At 40.5% G+C, this 6132-nt stretch overlaps 1 non-coding gene across 1 annotated transcript; it reads right to left on the reverse strand.

The window, feature by feature from the left end:
- Positions 1-433: 433 nt before the first annotated feature.
- On the reverse strand, positions 434-598 carry LOC141424343 (U1 spliceosomal RNA). Its single transcript, XR_012449293.1, has one exon. It is a non-coding gene; the product is annotated as a U1 spliceosomal RNA (small nuclear RNA).
- Between the last annotated feature and the right edge of the window lie 5534 nt (positions 599-6132).

A 6132-nucleotide genomic window follows, 5' to 3' on the forward strand; every position in this document is an offset into this window, starting at 1 on the left:
AATTTCTTTTTGTGCATTCTCTGAGATGTCCTGCAGGGACAATAATGTCATCTGAAAAGAGGAATGCTTCTACTTATTCCTTTACTATCTACATGTCTTCCCTTTAATTTTCTTGCCTTATTTCAAGAAACATTTCTGGGATGATGTTAAGTAAGAGTGATGAGACCAGACTGTTTTCAATTGTTCCTGATCTGAAGGGGAAGCTTCAGATGTCCATTACTCAATATGCGTTTGATTGGGCAATGTTATGTAAATTTTCTTTATCAAATGGAGGAAATCTCCGTTTTTTCCTATCCTGTTAAGTTTTTATCATAAAGGAATGCTGGAAGATTCCATTTTAGCACAAAATGTAGTTAGGGAAGGTGGAATAAAGTTTCCAACTAGGAAGTAGAGTTATTTTTTGTCTTCAGGTTTCTTTTTTTCTTTAAAATTTCAGGAGAGAGCACAAATGTAGTTCCCCCATTACTACAAATTATGTAGCCGAGTTTCCCACATTTGGGGAAATCACAGGGGTAAGCACATCAAGAGTGCAATGGATAAACCTTTCCCTGGGAAATCCACCTTTGTGATCATGGTATGTCCCCTGCCAGGTAAGTATGTCCTTGGGTTTCTGAATAAAGAATGGAGAGAAAATAATTTCCATGTAATTGCATTATTTCTTCTGGATAACAAATAAATTCTTAATCCTTTATAATATCTACATTAAAAAACACATCAATTGCTCTTGTCATCAATAGATATAAATACAGAATTGGTCTGTACCCTCGAGCCACTTGTTGTCTGTCACCAACCCATTTCTATTCTGTATAGCCTAGAGGGATGCAGTAGGTCTGTTCCTGTCTCTACCCCTGGAAGAATGGCTTCACTTCAAATGATGGATTTGTATTTAAAAGGAGAGTTTAATATAAAGGTTGAGACTACACCTGGTACCTGAGTGCCCATGTATTCTCACAAGTCAAAGGCAATATTGATAAACATTTATTGAGCAAATTTGTTAAATATATAATGCTAGACTAATAAATTTCTAAAACTATGGAGACCTCAGAATATATGTGTGATAAATTATCTTTTTCTTTGAACTTTAGTGTATTTTTCTAGCCCAATTTTTGAGAAAAGCTCACACAGTGTCTGAGGGTGAAGAATGGAAGAGAATATGAACCTTTCTCTCTCCAACTCAAGGAGGTAATAGGGGAATTTTCTTTGGAAACTTAAAGAATGAATCTCATGACATGCATAAATCAAGATTATAGTCTTTTCCTAACTGGAATCCTCTAAGGCAGAACTCCTAAAATTGGTCTTTTGTCTTAATAACCAGAAGACATACTATAAAATTCATGATAAAATGGCACTTATTGCTTCATGATTGGTGATGCCTTGTCTTTCTGGAACTCGGGTCTGGAACGCATTGAAGTACAGGTGGTATTGTGTTTTGTGCTCAGATGTTCCCCATCATTGAACAGTATGGAAACACCTTGGTGAAAATCCTGAGGCAGGAGGCAGAGAAAGGCCAGCCTGTCACCATCAAAAGTAAGTAGCAGGGCATCATCTGGGGGTCTGAGCTCTGTCAGGAAGCTCTTATCAACCCACCAGTACCATGAATTCTCACAGTCAAGTTCTTCAGGGACCAGATAAAAAAAGATGTGTGGAGTTACTATTGCCATGGGCCAGCTACCAGTAGAAGGCAAGCCAGCTGGGCTAGAAAGGATCCTTTCTCTGTGTGTAAAAATCAAGATTAGTTTGGCTGTTTATTTGTCTCCTTGTATATTCTAGATGACAAAATACTTGGTTTGAAAAGAAGCATTGTCACGGACCTAGAGAGAAAAGGGAGGTAGTGCACATTGAAAAGAAAGACTTGGAGTCAGCATGAAATTTAAGGGAGAAGACTGGGGTTCTGAGAGGACTCAGACCCAGAGTATCCACCTCCCTTAGTATTATTGAGTTGCTGTGTATAGCTATTGATCATGACTCATATGTGGTTTAATAGTTAACTTCTGTGCAAAACAGGATATATTTTTAAATTTCTGTGATCTGAAAACAGCATGTAGTACTAGTGAATGCTGGAACAATCATGCATGCAAGGAATTCATGGTTCTTAGAACAATGCTGGGAGGACACCGCCTGCAGTATCACATCCCATAACCAGGTGCCCAGTCTGCCCAGCAATCTGTCCTCAAGTTCATGAACTTCTGATATTCATTGTACCACATGGTCTCCAACATGTCCCTTTTTTATTTTTGCAACAGAGTAAGCATAACAAACTTTACTCAGAAGTTAACACTACCAAAGTAAACATACAATGACATCTCCAAGTAGGCTAAATACATGCATTTAAAAATATTTAAAAGTGTTCTAAGTACAGAGCTGTGAACTCTGCCCAGTCCCCACTGCTATGGATCCAGTTGGCTAGGTGTGTCTCCAGGTAGGCCACCACCCACTCCTGTACTTGTCCCACCAATGGTTCCAGCTCTTTGTTGACACTGTCAGCAAAGGATAGCCCCAAAGACAAAGAAGCCAACAAGATAGCCCCAGTTAAGGCCCCCTTTGAAAAGTTCATCAGAGACTTGGGTGAAGCATTGCTGGGCTGAGCCTGGGGTCACATGTAGCTGAGCCACCAGATCAGAGGTGGTGTGCTGGAAGTGGGTCTCAAACTCATCGCCAGCTGCCTGCATGGCTTGGTGCAATGAGTCAGCAGCTGGGTTCTCCCCAGGACCAGTACCACAGACATAACCTTTCTGCCTCAGCTTATAGACTACAAAGTCAGCTACCAGAGCCTGTGTGTCTGGGGCCGAGGTTGGGTCATCATGCAGAGTGGTTTGTTATATCTCCATCTGTTGTATGGTTTTATATTTCTTCCTGGAGCCCAAACACAATCTAAGTGATCAGATTCTTGAATACAGCCATATCCATGCCCCCCACGTTAATAGCTTGTCTGATCCCCTCCTCTAGCCTGAATCTGGGTGTTTGCACATAACCAAAGGCAACGTTTTGTATGATTGGACAGTGTTTTGAGAATGTCATTCAAAAGGTGCATAGCCGTCATCTGAAAACATGAAAACAATTTAAAGCTAGTAAGGCCATATGTAATTGAGAATGTGGGGATTCCATGTCTATTCTCCCTTTTTGTTTTAACAATTGTCCTTTAAGTACACCATTCATACATTCTACAATGCCCTGACCTTGAGGATTATAAGTTTTATACTTATAAAACTTTTACCTACTATAAGTCCCACTGTTCCTGTAGGGATAGGTCCATAAACTCCAGTGGGGACCTTTTGTACTCCCTACTTGGGGTAAGAGATACCCCATTTAAGCAAGGCAGATCTAAGCCTGTGCTCCCTGTGGTAGTTGTGGTGAGACATCACTGAATAAGCCCCCACAGTGTTGACAGGGAGCTGGGGAGGCTCCACCTCCCATTTCCCTGGTTTGGAGAGTCTGTTAACAAGGTTCCATCTTTATGATATCAAGATTGACATTTATTGGCCCAGTGATTCCCCTTTTTACATCTAGGGCACAATCCAGGAGCAGGTTTATTATTATTGTTGTTGTTATTACCCAATGATCCAGGTGCTTGATTTCGATTTAGCCTATGTTCCTTCTGCATATGTTCCTTTTTTCCACATCTGAAACATGTACCATTAGTAGGACACAAAGCCTGCTTTAAGGCTGTAAAAACCTCCTTGCTGATGGTCTTGGGTCCCTACACACTGACATACACGTATAAACTCTGACAAAGATCCTTTTCTTTTATAGGCAAAAGGGCTTTCTTGCAGTCAGCATTAGCATTTTCATAAGCTAATTGTTTAAGTAAGCACATCAGCAGCTTGTGCAAGAACAACCTGACTTTGTACAGCCTTAGTCAAGTGATCTAAGAAATCAGCAAAGCTTCACAAGGCCCTTGAAAGCATTTTAGGCAAGATTTATTAGGCTTTTCAGGCTCAGGTAAAGTTTTCCATGCATGATGTGCACATAGGAAGAGCTGTTCATAAGCCTGAGAGTTATAAGTTAATTGTGACTGCAAAGTTGAGAAAGCACCAGTTCCTGTTTGCTTTTCAAAGGTTATACCCATGTTATTTTGAGCATTAAGTCTAGCAGTTTCTTGAGCAAAATCTCCAAAAGCTGTTTTACATTGCAAATAGAGACCTTCTGATAAAGCCAGTTTGGCTATCTGATACCAATCTCAAGGAGGTAACCACAGATTATTCTTAGCCTCCAATATAGTTAATGTAAACAGAGCCTGAACCCCATTCTCCCTCACACTATCTCAAAGGGCATGAAGAGTTTTTAAATCAAAGCACTGATGTACTCTTTGGATTCTCCCCTGTCTGTCAGCTTGTCTGTAACTGGAAATAGCATTAAGCCATCTGGATCTGTAAAATTGAATGTGTCTTTATATTTATTCCAAGACTTTTGGACAGGAGTCAACTCTTCTGCTTTAGGTTCTTTCACTAAATATTCATCAGGATCATTTCTAAAGGGGTTAGTTTCTTTCCATTCCTGTGGAGGAGGAGGTGGCAGAGCACTAGGCATAGGACACTTACACTGAGCCACAGTTTGCATTTTCCTTTAATTTTCCTGACAGGGCTCAAGCACCGTTTTTACTAGTGACCACATAGAAAATATCTTCACTGGAATATGAGAGCCTTTTCTGTACTCCGTTTGTAATATTTTACCAATACGGACCCAAACTTCAACATGCAATATGCCCTCCACCAGGATCCAAGAACAATATTTGAGAATCCAATCTATAAACTCTTTGATCTGATCAGAACTTACAGAGGCTCCAGATTTCTTTAAAAGACACTTTATAAGGGAAACACAATGATTAATACTAGACGAATTCTGCCCCATTGTTACCCAGCCTTTGATATCTATACCACATAATCCTCACACCTATAGTCACAACTCTATCAGGTGGACTATGCTCACCTTATTACTTATGATTACCACAAATCTCTTCAGGTCCCTGTCTTTGTGCCCCACATTGCGATCGCCCGATGTTGGGCGCCACTTACCACAGACCTAAAGAGAAAAGAGATGGAGTGTGCATTGAAAAGAAAGACTCAGAATCAGCATGAAATTTAAGGGGGAAGACTGGGATTCTGAGAGGATTCAGACCCAGAGTATCCACCTCTCTTAGTATTTATTGAGTTGCTATGTATAGCTATTGATCATGATGCATATGTGGTTTAATAGTTAACTTCTGTGCAAAGCAGGATATATTTTTAATTTTCTGTGCTCTGAAAAACAGCACATAACACTAGTGAATGCTGGAACAATCAAACCAAGGAATTCATCATTCTTAGAACAATACTGGGAGGACACCACCTGCAGTATCACATCCCATAACCAGGTGCCCGGTCTGCCAGGCAATCTGGCCAGAAGTTCACGAACTTCTGATATTCACAACACTGCATGGTCTCCAACAAAGCATGATGATAACAAAGCTGAGAGTGCAAAGAGTATGAAACAGTGGGAGAGAACTGTCCTTCATACCATCAAGGTACTGAGTGGAGCAGGAAAATTGCAATGTGGAACTGGAAACCAATGAAACCTTTTCATGCTTTTCTTGAGGATACGAGAAAAATACTAAAAACTGAAGATTCCCACAAGTTCTTTTTCTTCTAAATTTCAAAGTGAGATGGCCATGGAAAGGCTGTGGATAGAGTATTCATACCAGTTATTGCATAAATTAGTACATTGTGACTCATAAAAGAACAACAGGTATAAGTTGATATTGTACTAGGCTAAGAACAGACATGTGATCCCTTGTTTCTGTGGCCCCCAAAATCAATTTTATAGAGATTTATTATTGTATTTTAACCAGAAATATTCTTGGCTTTAGTATGTATAGAAATGCAAGTGCCCTGTGGTCAACCTCAGCTCCCTGGAGTTGAGGGTCTATCAGAAGCTGGAGCAGAGGGTGTGGAGAAGGAGGGTGATGTTCCTGGCTACCCTGAACAGGGTGTTGCTCTTCTGTAATTAGCTGAAAGGTAGTCATCTCCGGTCAGACTCTGTCTAAGGCAAGACTAGGTCAATGGCCCCTTTCTTGAGTTCTTCAGGGAGAGTCACTTATTCTACCCTGGCCTTCTTGAAGCATGCTGCCTACACATCTGTTTCATCCACAATACACTC

This window comes from Castor canadensis, chromosome 6 (genome assembly GCF_047511655.1).
Source record: "Castor canadensis chromosome 6, mCasCan1.hap1v2, whole genome shotgun sequence".
Lineage (NCBI taxonomy): Eukaryota > Metazoa > Chordata > Mammalia > Rodentia > Castoridae > Castor > Castor canadensis.